The sequence below is a fragment of the Capsicum annuum genome, chromosome 11 (genome assembly GCF_002878395.1).
Source record: "Capsicum annuum cultivar UCD-10X-F1 chromosome 11, UCD10Xv1.1, whole genome shotgun sequence".
NCBI classification, from domain to species: Eukaryota; Viridiplantae; Streptophyta; class Magnoliopsida; order Solanales; family Solanaceae; genus Capsicum; species Capsicum annuum.
The window spans coordinates 10,673,553-10,687,790 of record NC_061121.1 but is presented as its reverse complement, the minus strand read 5'-3'; the positions used below and the strand labels follow the sequence as shown (position 1 = coordinate 10,687,790).

The 14,238-nt window shown below is 34.7% G+C and overlaps 1 pseudogene; it reads right to left on the bottom strand.

Annotated features, from left to right (window-relative positions):
• Window positions 1–376: 376 nt before the first annotated feature.
• LOC107847153 lies at window positions 377–14,143 on the bottom strand (annotated as a pseudogene).
• Between the last annotated feature and the right edge of the window lie 95 nt (window positions 14,144–14,238).

Sequence of the window (14,238 nt, the reverse complement as noted above, 5' to 3'; positions counted from 1 at the left end):
ATTTTCATCAAAGGATCTTGTTTTTGATAATTCAAAATTTAATTATGAAGCTGACATTAATTTTTAGGACTCAAGAGACATATCCCAATCAGAATTGCGTTAATTGCATTGTACCGTCATTTTCCTTTTTTATATTCAATTAGTTGGCAAGTTATGTATCAGTCTGTTACGTATCATAGCTTTCATTTATGTATCGGGATGGGATTTGGTGTAAGATTCTACTGTTACGCTAATTATGTATTAAAAACGGCACTTCCTATTTACCTAAAGAAACCGCGCTTGAGTTGCTTTACCCATCGGCCGGCCCTGGATGTTACACAATAGAATTGGTAGAGGATAAGACTGCATATCGAGTTGCTAGATCGTAAAAATGCTCTTACATTCTAACCTCTATGCCGTCCTTTGACAGATGTGTTTTCACGGCCTGAGATTCAAGAAACAAATCATACAGTCCACATCAGTCTGCGATCCGTTTATATGTACGTACATTACAACAGGAAGCCTTAAAAATGCTTCATTCCAGAATTGTTGTATGTTACTATCTCTGACAAGACTTGGTTCTAAACATTCTAGTTCAACAATGTGTATGTTATCTGTGCTAGTAGTCACAGTTCTAGTTTTGTTTTAGAGTGTGTTATCGTTTGTCGTATTACTTGGTGATAGTCTTGTTGATATTATTATTTATTGTTTCTTGTTCCTTCAATGTTTCTTTTCTAGCTTGCTTTTGTCTTGACCCATAGTCTACCGGGAACAGCCTCTCTATCTCACTCTTGTTATTCACCTTCCATTGATTATCCAAAGATTCAGGTGTTTTTCTCATCTAACTTTTGTTAATCGATCTCCATGATGTTGAACATTGATAAACTCAGAGGCACACAGAATATATAGTCAACTCACGTCCTTTCTATCGGAAATTCGAGCAGCATGGGCAGCAGAAGCATTGGTTTCTCGGAAGACCTCTGTGAAGTGTTCGACAGCTCCAGTTACACCGCTTGCAATCACAGGAATGCTTACAGCATCTGAAATCAACTTAATAAGGTCTATATCAAATCCCTTTCCTTGACCTGAAAAGACATAAAAACAATAATTAGGCAGTATATGTCCCAATAATACATGAAATGGATCGTTGCGAAGAGCCAAAAAGGATACACAGGTTGAATGACCAATCAATTATCTTAACAAGAAGTTAAAAAAGCCACGACTCCATCACAATCAATGCAGTTCAGCAGTATCTCCCCAGCTCCCAATTCTACAACAGCTTTCGCAAACTCATAAGCTCCAATGGGACGGACGGCCTTCTCTCCCACCGCTCACCTTGAAACATAGAATTAAATTGAACTTAGAGGTCAAAATAAAGATTTCCAACAGTCAATAACAATCTTGATATTCCATGTGACACCAAGAAAGAACGAGATTAAAAGAAAACGGTTTGTAATTTATAACATAAAAGAGTCACTAACCACCGTGCACTGATACCATGCATATTCTTCTCCATTTGAACCTGAAAACAGGAGACACACTTTCAGTCAAATTAATACTCCCTTCTTGCTCCCTTTTTATCTTTGATTCTTGGTTGAGTGACAATGTGAGATGACATGAAGCAAAAGGTTGTCTTTGTACTTCCTCAATATTGACACAAGTCTGGTAAGATGGTGTGCATGAATGAGGTAATTGCGACATTCTAAAGAAATATAAACGCGGTGTTAAAGAGCTCCACAAGGTATAGATAGAGCTTCACACACAACCTTATATTTAGACAGCACGAAACATATAAACATGTTATTTGATTAAGTCTTTCGGGCAAAAAAATATCTTTTTCTATGAGGAAACACTGGATGCAAGTAAACTACTAAATTACGTTGGAAGAGAATATCTGAATGCAATTACCTGGGTTTCTCACTTTCATAGTCTTGAATTCCACAGCCTTGAGGTCCTTTACGTATACCCGTCGAGGATCAATGCTTACAACTACTGCCTACAATATCGCAACACATGCAACCAAATTCAATTATTTTTTTGCTCAACTTTCCCAATCGAGTAAGCTATTCATATATGAAAGCAAGAAGACAAGGGAAAGCACTTATATTTCTGAGTCACTCTTCATCGGTGAAGACTGAAGAGAGAAGAAAAAAAATGGAAACTAAGATATTCAACCTAGGATAGTGACACAATAAATGTGTTAATCATTAGTATGAGACATCACTATCTGAACGAACTAGCATTAAATTCGAATCAACCTGATTTCCATAAACTTGGGAGATCTGTTCTAGACTGCTCTTCCCAGTTTTCACCTTCAAAGTAAGCAAAACGAAAAAACAGATTGACGTTACTATAAATAGGGAAGCATTTTTTGTTGAAAATAAACAGATCCATTTTCATATAGATGACTAGCACATACTCCAGATTTTAAGTATTCTTCCGCAGCTCCAGAACGAAAATATTCTGAAGCAACTTCCAAACTAGAGTAGTATCTCTGCGAAGCAAGTCTAGATATCAACTAGTGAAGTCTGATCATCTTGCATATTTCCCAAATGAACATTATTCAATTTTTCAACTCGGTTTTAGGCCACCAATTTGGAAGACTCAAAGCAATTGATTAGTGATGGATGAATATCATAACAAATAGCCATAAACCTGCCGTTTCCATCTGTGAAGTCTCTAATACCACCTCCAACGGTTAACGGCACAAAAACATTCCCTGATGCATACCTCAATACCTAAATGGCAAATCAAGTAGAACAAACTATCACTAACCATCCTTTTGGTTGGGAACGATTACTCAGAATATTGAACTACAGATTACCAAAAGAGAGTACAGGACAGACCTGCAACATTGGCTGATCGCCCAAGGGGAATTCTCGGAAAGCAGTATTATTTAAAAAGCTAAACTAAAACCACAGAGAACAACAAATCAGTAATTTAAAGTAATACTGTCGAGCAAGATCCACGGGCTTGCCAAGGTTTCTCACCTTCAGGAAAGACCAGTCATTTCAAATGAAGGAGCAAAAATATTGGAAATTAGAATCAAGTAAGAAATCCACATGGCTTCAGCATACGAGCCATAAATTCCAGATGTCAAAGAACCAGAATATTTCAAATAGCTATAGTACATAGTTAGATTACTGAGCAAAAACTATTAACCAAGACGATGCAGCAGATGCTTTTTTCTGCGAGAAGTCTCAAGAATCTGTAGAACATCTCTTTCTGCATTGCAGCCATCTACAGCAAATATGGGTAGAGCGCATTTGGTGATGCCAAGGAATGTGAAAGATCTACTGATATGTTGGCAATCTTGGAAATTCAGGAAAGATCTGAAGAGAATCTGGAAGACTATACTTCTTCGCATCTTTTGGACCATATGGTGTAAGGGAGACTTATTCGGAAACAACCTCTATAACTATATGAGGTAGGGGTAAGGTCTGCATACACTCTACCCTCTCCAGACCCCACCGGTGGGATTACACTGGGTAAGTTGTTGTTGGAGATATAGCAGATAAATTAGATCAGCTTACGGAATTTATAGGTGTTTTGGGAATGTAACTGATACAGCTATGCAGTAGCTATTAAGTTTTCCGATACCTCCTTGGTACTTCCTTTAAAGAAACCTTTATCGTATTTTTAAAAAAATCAAGTAGCGAAGCCATAAACAGTGGAAGAATAGCATCACTTTATTTTTTGACAAAGAAGAATAACAAGACTTTTTTTTCCTCGAAATCCTTTTTACATCTCTTGACAATCTCCTTTCCAAAATAAGTTTTGTTGGCCGTCATTTTTATCTAATGTTTGTGATTTATAGTGTCCGCTTTCAACTATCTGCTAACCAACTCCAACGTTGAACAGCTTAAAAGATTCATTTGAATTAACAGAGCTGAGGAGGAGCTGATGGTTAAGCAATGACTAATTAATGCTCAGTTACCTCATTTGCATTTGTACGCTCTCTAACATCGTATTGGTCTCCTTTGGTTACAACCAGATCACCTTTATCATTTGTCCTCACATCAAGACATCCACTAACCTAAGTAGTCGCAAAATTCAGTAACATCAGCATTACAGCTAAATCAAAAATTCTGAGAATAAAATACTAATAAGACGAATGTGACCTACCCGTTTTGCAAGTTTAGAGGCATTCCTTTGGACTAGCTTCTGTCTTGCGTAAAGCTTTCGTGTGTCAGATGCTTTGAACAGTTAACTCGAGAAGTAAAGCATTAAGTAATAAGCAGCATCAATACCTGTGTTCTCCCAGATTTTGGATTCAAGAACCTCCTCAGCACAGAAAGGCCAACATCTGGAAACATTTCTCTCTCGCTTAATTTACAAGTTCAACATTGTGTTTAACCATAAAGGTCGTCAAAAATTAAAGAGGGCTATTTTTGTGTCCTTTAAATATGAGAAAACAAATTCAAGTATCTATGAATGACATGCAAAAGGTTAAAAGGAGCTTTTGATATTATTAATGATTTAAGATATTTGGTTGTTTCCTTGACAAATTCTCCGATGATGATTGGCGGGTCGTACTTACATTATGATCACTTCCATGCCTCTTACATTCATCAGCTAAAACATAATTTTAATTGATCAAACATTTCTTTTGAAACCAGTAATGGTTATATGTATATATATAGATATTAAAGTTGCGCCATAACAGTGCGAAAAGACTTTACGGAAAAACCAACCAAGCTTAGGCTGCTGCTTCACAAGGATCCTATCATATCAGCTAGTGATTCAACCTCCTCAGCATAGCTTTCTTCATACCAAAAATAAAACAAAAATATACAATTCATCTTGATTTTCTCCACACTATTGTATTCGTCTTCAAAAGCTCTATAGTTCCTTTCCTTCCAAATAGTCGATCAAATGCAAGCGGGGACAAGTTTCCACCAATTTTTCTGCCCCATCATTCTGATTCCAACATTTCAGTAAATCAACACTTGTTGCTGGCATTGACCATCTAATTCCTACCCTATTAAAGAAAAGTTTCCATAATTGCTCAGTACGATGACAATGAATGAACAAGTTATTGTTATTTTCCCAGTAGCTCCACACAAAAAGCATCTAGAAAGCATTTCTTGCTACGAGCCAAGAAAAGCATACCACCTTAAAATGAGTTTTCATCCTCCAAATGGATCTCCGTAGCCATCGATTAGTTGACTGACGACTGCGCGTAATCAGAATGTATGTTATAAGCTGAGCTTGCGGTATAAGTTCCTTTACTGGTGGACTTCCATATAAGTGAATCTTCAGTATCTTTGAACCCTTGGAATGATTCCAAGATCTTGAAAATTTCAACAACTGTGTACGCCTTCAAGAAGTAATATTCCATCTGTGTACGCCTTTTGCTGATTCCAGATTAATGTCTGGCATAGTGGCCATGCTAAAGAATTCAGGGAAAAGTTCCTTTAGAGGTCCATGCCTGAGCCAATTATCGCACCAGAAAAGAAGTTTCCTTCCATTACCCACTCTTAAACTAATTAATTTGTCCAGTCATGAAAGATATGGATTATGACTGACTCCCTATGTTCTGGGGTCAAAATCATTATGTAGGAGAGATGGCCGAGTGGTTCAAGGCATAGCATTGGAACAACTACATAGGCTTTTGTTTACCGAGGGTTTGAATCCTCCTCTTTCCATACCTTCGTTTAATTCACCAATTTTACTAACAACAAGGGCTCCAATAGCAACGAATAGTCAAATACCATTATTCCAACAGCTAGACTCTTATTTGATATAAACATACAGATTCTCAAATCCTTATTGCTATGATGCATAAAATAGAATACTAAAAAATAATCATAATCAAAATACAGGAAAGAAAAGGGTAGACAGGGAATGAAAAGTTAAAACGGTATTTGCCATAGTTGTTTCGTTTCTTTCATGCTTCAAATCGTTTGAGAGAAAGTTACTATGTTGAAGTTTGTTTTGAAGAAAGAAAATCCCACATCGAAAATCTACTTTGATTGGGAGGAGGTTGAGAGTTATAAATAAACTCCACCTCCTTCATTGTTTAACACACTCACAAAAATATTCTTTTCCTAGTTTACTATTAAAGAGGTTTAGAGATAATTCTCTTGGAGGTCTCTTTGAGAATAGTATTTTAGGAAGTGAGGGTGTGTGAGAAAAATATTGTGTATTGTATGGTGTAATAATTTTCATAAAGTGAATATTTTTCTGAGAGACCCGTGGTTTTTTTTTGATTGGGGAGTTTTCCACGTTAAATCTTTGTGTTGTTATTCTCTTTAATTTCTCTGTTATGTGTTGTTATTCTCTTTAATTTCTCTGTTATTTTCTACTTGAAGCGGTCCAGAAGAGTTTTCCACGTTAAATCTTTGTGTTGTTATTCTCTTTAATTTCTCTGTTATTTTCTACTTGAAAGCGGTCCAGAAGGGGCGGGAAAAATAGTCCATTTTTCCAACAAGTAGTATCAGAGCCTTCAGTGTGGAATAATTCTTTTCAAATTTTAGTATGCTCTGTGGTTGTAGCTTTGTCTGGTCTTCCACATCAGAAAAAAATTTTGAATTAGAATTATCAAGTAGAATTAGAATTATTGTTCTCAAGCAGAAGTTTCGTCCCGGTGGAGTAGCAAGTGGAGTCTGATTCTGGTGGAGTTTAAAAGAAGGGGCGGGAAAAATAGTCCATTTTTCCCAACAAGTAGTATCAGAGCCTTTGGTGTGGAATAATTCTTTTCAAATTTTAGTATGCTCTGTGGTTGCAGCTTTGTCTGGTGTTCCACGTCAGAAAAAAAATTTGAATTAGAATTATTGTTCTCAAGCAGAATTAGAATTATTGTTCTCAAGCAGAAGTTTCGTCCCGGTGGAGTAGCAAGTGAAGTCTGATTCTGGTGGAGTTTAAAATTTTGAATTAGAATTATTGTTCTCAAGCAGAAGTTTCGTCCCAGTGGAGTAGCAAGTGGAGTCTGATTCTGGTGGAGTTTGCTATTCTAATGGAGTTACTTTGGGGTACTTGTATATTTGGTAATAGTAATAGTGGGAATAAGTACAATCTCAAGCAGAAGTTTCGTCCCGGTGGATTCTGATTCTGGTGGAGTTTGCTATTCTGATGGAGTTACTTTGGGGTACTTGTATATTTAGTAATAGTGGGAATAAGTACAATCTAAAGAGATTCTGGCTAAGGAAAGACTTGGTACTTAAGTGTATCCCTTGTGATCCACCTCTCTTTCATGGGAACTAATTTAGTGGGTACTTTATATTATTATTGTCCATTTATTAGTAATTTAGTGGGTACTTTACATTATTATTGTCCATTTATTAGTACTGATAAACAAGATGGGGACAAAATTTGAGATTGAGAAATTTGATGGGAGAATTAATTTTGGCTTGTGGCAAGTGCAAGTCAAGGATGTGTTAATCCAATCTGGATTATACAAGGCATTGAAAGAGAGCAATCTGGATTACACAAGTTATTGAAAGAGAGACTAACTAGCGGAAAAGGTGATAAGGATTCAGAAAAATCTGAAAGCAGTAAAGACTCAGAAAAATTCAAAATTAGTGATGAAGAATGGAAAGGGCTAGACATGAAAGCGGCAAGTCAAATTCGCTTGTGTTTAGCTAAAAATATTCTTGCTAATATGATTGGATTGTCTACAACAAAAGAATTGTGGGAGAAACTTGAAGAATTGTACCAAATCAAAAGTATTTCAAATAAGTTATATTTGAAGGAGCAATTTCATAAATAGCAAATGGCTGAAGGTACAACTATTTTTGATCATCTGAGTGTCTTGAATGGGATTGTTTCTGAATTGGAATCTATTGGAGTGAAAAGTGATGATGAAGACAAGACACTTCGACTCATCTAGTCTATTTCATCTTCCTACGAGTACATGCAACCCATTTTAATGTATGGAAAGGAAACTGTGATTTTCTCAGAAGTGACAAGTAAATTGATTTCTGAAGAAAAAAGATTAAAGAATGGAGATGAAAAATCTCTAGAAGATTCAGCTCTTGTTGTTAAAGGAAAATGGAAGCAAAGCTCTAAGAAGAAGATCATCTGCTGAAATTGTAAATAATCGGGACATGTTAAAAATAATTGTCCAAATAATGGGGCTAGTTCGGCTGGAAGCTCCAAAGAAAATGCTGCCAATGTTGTCTCCCTAGAACAGTGGGATGATATTTCTTTGTAAGAAAGATGAAAATCCTCATGGCATGAATGTTACCTTTAGAATTGTCATGAAAGAGGATGTTTAATTGGTAGTTGGTCCACAAGTTTGCACATGGGCATTGGTTGATAGGTGATGCAAGGTGTGTGGTGGAAATGATGTCGATGGCTAATGAACTCTCAAGAAATCAACAAGAGAGTTGCACCATAAGTTATTAGCAATTTTTTCGACATGTGCCGAAAATGAAATTCTTGAAATTAGGAAGTGATTTCAAGTGAAAATTTTTGGATTGGTTTTTCAATCTGAGTGGATGTACTCTTTATGGTGGGGGTATGATAATTCTTGAATTTAGAATTATGATTGTCGGTAGCAGACAATGTGGAAGTTGCAGTTACATATGATTGGCCAAGTTTAGAGTCAGGTGGAGAACTGATTTTGTTATGTGTAGCTGTTCAACTATAAAGGGCCAACGGATTGCATTTTTTTCTCTTCAAAAGGTGGAGATTTGTTGAAGTTTGTTTTGAAGAAAGAAAATCCCACATCGAAAATTTACTTTGGTTGGGAGGAGGTTGAGTTATAAATAAACTCCACCTCCTTCATTGTTTAACACACAAAAAAATATTCTTTTCATTGTTTATTATTAAAGGGGTTTAGAGATAATTCTCTTGAGATCTCTTTGAGAATAATATTTTAGGAAGTGAGGGTGTGCGAGAAAAATATTGTGTATTGTATGGTGTAATAATTTTTATATAGTGAATATTTTTCTGGGAGACCCGTGATTTTTCTCCAATTGGGGAGTTTTTCACGTTAAATCTTTGTGTTGTTATTCTCTTTAATTTCTCTGTTATGTTCTGCTTGAAAGCGGTCCGAAAGGGGCGGAAAAAATAATCCATTTTTCCCAACACACCATACCGCCACTCTTCTCAGGATGAAACTGAACTGCATGGACGTTTCCCCTCTGAATGGATGCTATGAAATTGTCGTCACCATACTTGCAGGTCGATGATATCCACTCTCTATTTTCATCTGACTAAATTTGGAGAAATGTTTGAAAAAGTTTTTTGCCAAGTTACTAAATAAACATAAAAATGACAAGAAAGAGAATGGAGTCACCATTGATATATATTTACTCAATGAGAAGTAGTACCGGCATTGCCCGATAAGAATGTACGAAATAGACATGAGACTTTCCAATATCATCCAAAATTTGAGTATCTTTTGCTATTCCAAGTGCATTCCAGCCAGTATGAGGTACTCTGATCCCTTTAGAAGAGTCAAAAGGTCGAACTACTCCAGGAATCAAACCAAGACCCTTTACTGAAAAACATGTTGGAAAGTCAGTTTTCGGATGAAAAAGCTATACGTTAAACGATGTATGAAATTGTGGGAAAACAAACAAATATATATCCCTGGAGAGTAATGATCACTTAAATTTGGAAGATGGATTATGCAATGGAAATTGACATCCAAATATACTTGCAACTGGGAAAGTGAAACCAAAGGAGTCAATAAGGTAACAACGTAAAAGATGGTGAACGGCCCAACTTCATTTCCTTGGTAGATAATTCTTATAGCTAGAACTGCAAGCCTCGAATTCTCATCCATGATAAATTATTCCAAAATATATATACAACCATTTTAAATACTGAAATGATCCTGTTTGTTATTGCAGCGTACATCAATCTCATAGTCCATAAGTTAAGCATCTCGCACTCTCGCTGCTAGAGGATCCTTTTGCAAAAGCGACTTCACTAGAACTCAGTTAATATGAAATGTCTAACGACATAAGTAAACTTAACGTACGTACAAAGTTAGTTTGTGACCTGGTCCATTTTCTTCACTTGACTCAAAGAGTAGCTGCAGTCCAAGACAAACGACTAGGAATGGTCGATCTTGCTCAATGTAGGTATAAAGCGCTTCAGCCATTCTGCAGAACCATTTCCCCCATACTTTTCAGCGAAGCAAAGAAAAATTTACTTATTATATATGGAGCGAGAAAATAAAACATGAAGACTAAATTAGAGACGATCAAACTTTCTATCGACATGTTCTTACCTTAGCAAAAGCTTTAACCAAAATAAATTAGTACAACGTAAATTTTAACGGCTCCTCCACATATTTTGTTTGTGCATCTTTATTAGTACGTTTATGCGGAAGAAGCCTTGCAATGAGTAGTAAATGCATGTCGATCAATATCAAACAAATACATGGCTTATCTTTTACATGGATAGGGAGAAAGTGGTTGTATTATCCCGGCCGAGACCTGAACCATACTTGCGTTATGAACTTCTCAGATGAGTAAAATTAGAGTGAAGCATCTAGCTGAACTATGAACAAATTTGCGACAATACACTCTAACTTCAATTTTAGCGCATTTTATTACCCTTTTGTGCTGATGTGGCACCTCTCGTCAACCTATTTAGCAGACGTGACACTTTTAATGTGGGCCCTATTTATATGTAATAAAGGTGTCACGTCATCACAAAAGGATGCCAAAAATGCGCTAAAATTGAGTTCGATCAGGCCTTCAGGGGGTAACAGGACCTCTGTGAAGTTGGAGTGTGTCCTAGCAACTTTGACCATAGGTCGAGAAGGTACTGGATGCTTATCTCGACAAAGTATTTTACAATGGGAAGTACTAAACAAATAAACCATTCCGTACCCATTCATTATGTGATGAGAACCATACCCCTTCTTGTTTAGCACCAACACCATGAACTCCAGGGAAAACGAGTCGTTTTGCTTTCAAAATGTCCTCTGGTGTTTGGACCTGGAAAGACATTGAAAACGTTTAAGGAACGCAAAGAGCGTAAACGAAACAACTCACGATGCATGTTCTTGTGTTGGTGTAATATACTATAAATTACAATAATCATTACAGTTGAAAATATAAAGTGAACAAAAAATGAAGAAAATAAGATCATTTTCTTCTTGGCTGAGGCGCGGATATCTCGCTTTCTTTTAAGGAGATTCAAGCCTACTGCGACATAATCTACACTAATCCAGCAGTATATCTCTTAACTTATCCCCTCCAGGATACAACGGCCCATCTACGATGTACAACTCAAGCAACTACGAATTATTTGAAGAGTCCAAAGTTCCACCATAAGAACACTTTCCTTCAACATATAAATTTTTTTTTCCCCTCACTATAACCTATAACCCATTATTTATCCCTTTATGTCTTACAACTCATGTAACATATGTAACCTCAAAGTTTTCATCTACCTCACTAAATATCCACTACTCCCTCATTTACTAGATGGAAGAATACTACACCTATATAAATGATGTTTTCTTCCCTGTGTTGATGTAACAAATAAAAGATAGAGTAGTTGTATATTGTGAGACAAAAGAGAAAGAGAGAAGTGTGAAAATTATATTAGTGAAAGAGAGAGTTGAAAATATTCTAAGTCTTTAACAATATTTACCATAATACAAAGAGAGTAACTATATTAGTGAAAGAGAGTTGAGACAAAGAAAATATTCTAAATCTACAACTATATTCACTACATGAAAAAGAGTTTTATATGTTGAATGAAGGTTTTCTTATGGTGGTGCGGTGTTCTTATGATGGAGTTTTAGACTCTTCAACTAATCCGGAGTTGCTTGAGTTATACATCGTATATGAACTGTTGTATCCTGGAGGGACAAGTCAAGAAATATACTGCTGGATCGGTGTAGATTATACCGCTGTGGACTTAAATCTCCTTAAAGAAAGCGAGATATCCACGCCTCAACCAAAAAGAAGATAATCTTATTTTCTTCATTTTTTTTTGTATATTTTCAACTGTAATGATTATTGTAATTTATGATATATTATTACTCCAACATCTTATAATAGTACTCCCTTGAGGGACATCCAACAAAACTGGAACCATACAGAAGAATATTAACATGGCCCTGCACTTGCGCATGACACGCACAAATCAAGAAATGATCATGCTCTTGTAATAAAATTCACAAAAGCAGAAAAAATGAAAATTAATTGAAGGTGAAGCATACATCTTTGATATCAAAACCAAGATATTTAATTGCATTCCTTAGACTTCTCACATTGCCACCACAATAATCACGTAGAGTTACCACTGCAAAATAATCATAACAAAAAACATTTCAATCTCTTAAGTTACTTATCATCAAATTAATACACCCTTCGTCCCATTTCACACGGCATGCTTTCCTTTTTAGTTCGTTCCAAAAAATATTCTCACCTTACCATAATTAGAAAAAAGTTTAATTTAAAATTTTTCTTTTACCCTTAATGAAATACCACAGAAATATTCGAGAGTTAGTTTAGACCACAAGTTTCAAAAGTATATTTTTTTTAAAACGGTGAGAGTGCATCATTTTACATACTCTCTCTATTTCGAAAAGAATGATTTGTTTTAACTTAACATAGAATTTAAGAAATTGAAGAAACATTTGAATATCGTGGTCTTAAATTAAAGTTACCTAAAATGTACAAGAATATTCTTTAATTTTATGTCTTAGACATGCCACATAGAAGATTAAAATTAAAGTGTTGCCAAAAAAGGAAAGAGTAACATAATACATAAGCATGCCCTTTTAACTTGCACTAAAATTACATCTATGACCTACAATTTTGAGTGTATACAAGTGGACACTTAAACTTGTATAAAGTTAAATAATTAGATACACACGACCTACGTGGCATAATACACGTAGGACGCCATGTAGGACAAGCATTGGCCATGTAAAACGTCATATAGGACATATGTGTCTACTTGTTCGACTTTATACAAGTTTAAGTGTACATCCAAAGTTGAAGGTCATCGATGTGATCTAAGATCAAGTTAAATGACATGTTTATGTATTATGCCTTCTTTTTTAAAGAGACTAAAAAAGGAGAGTATGTCATTCTATTTGACGCGAAGAGAGTATAATTTATACTGTCTCCATTTCAAAATAGTTAATCCTCTTTCCAAATTTTTTTTTTTATTTAGTTGTCCTATTTATGAAATCAATAAAATATTATTATGTTCTTACAATACTGTCTCTATTATTAAATGACTAAATAAAGTGAATATACTCATATTTAAATTTTCAACGTATAATTAATAAGACTAATTTGATAAAATAAATCTCTAATAATTTTATTTTTTTTTTGCTTAATGAAAGCGTTAAGTCAACAATAGTCAAACTATTTTGAAACAAAAGAAATAATTTCAATAAACACTAGTAACCATCAATTAATAAGAACTCCCTCCGTCTCATATCACTTAACATGTTGTCTCAAAATAATTGACATGTTTAAAGAATCAAAAGATAACTGGACACTTTTTTTTTCAACTTTATCATTACTAATTTAATGAAAGAGTAATTAACTCAAATAGATAATGATTAATGACAACACGTAATGTGAATTTAATTGGATCATATTAGCTGATTTACATTCTTATTAATTTCTCTTAAAAGTTATATAACAAACAAACATACCAACTAATATGAGGCTACGGGAGTAAAATAATTATAATAATAATTATTTTCTTAAAAGCACTCTATAATCAAACACTAGCTTCAACCAGTCAAATATTTCAGTAGTTTTAATAGTTATCTTTTTTTTTAAATATCATGTCAAATAAAAAGATACCTCATAGAATGAGAACAAGGGAATACTACTACTGTCATTTTACATACTAGAATCATTGGGGCAGAGTGAGAGGGTTCTAGAAGATTTGTAATTCATACTTATTCGTCTCAAATTATCCGTCTCAAATTTTTTAATTTAATTTTTTATTTTACTTAGTTTTTTTCATTAATCAAGAAGAGACAATTTTTTTTTTTTTTCATGTTTTACCATTTGCATAAATTACTTTTCTCCAAATTAAAATCTAAATATCATTTAATAGAGGTACTATAATAAATTAATCATGTTATAATTATTTTTCTTAATTTATATGTCATTTAAATTTGAAATCGATAATTTAAAACGAAGGAAGTAGTTTTTGCATTAGGCTTGTAAATTAGGAAACCAAAAGATTGAAAAGTCGAAGAAAAAGAAGAAGAAGATCAATTGTCAATAACTGTGAAGTCCAAGCGAAAGTCACTGCCTTCGTTTTCTTGTTCTCTGGTTTATAAAATTCTAAATTTTTCAAAATTAATTT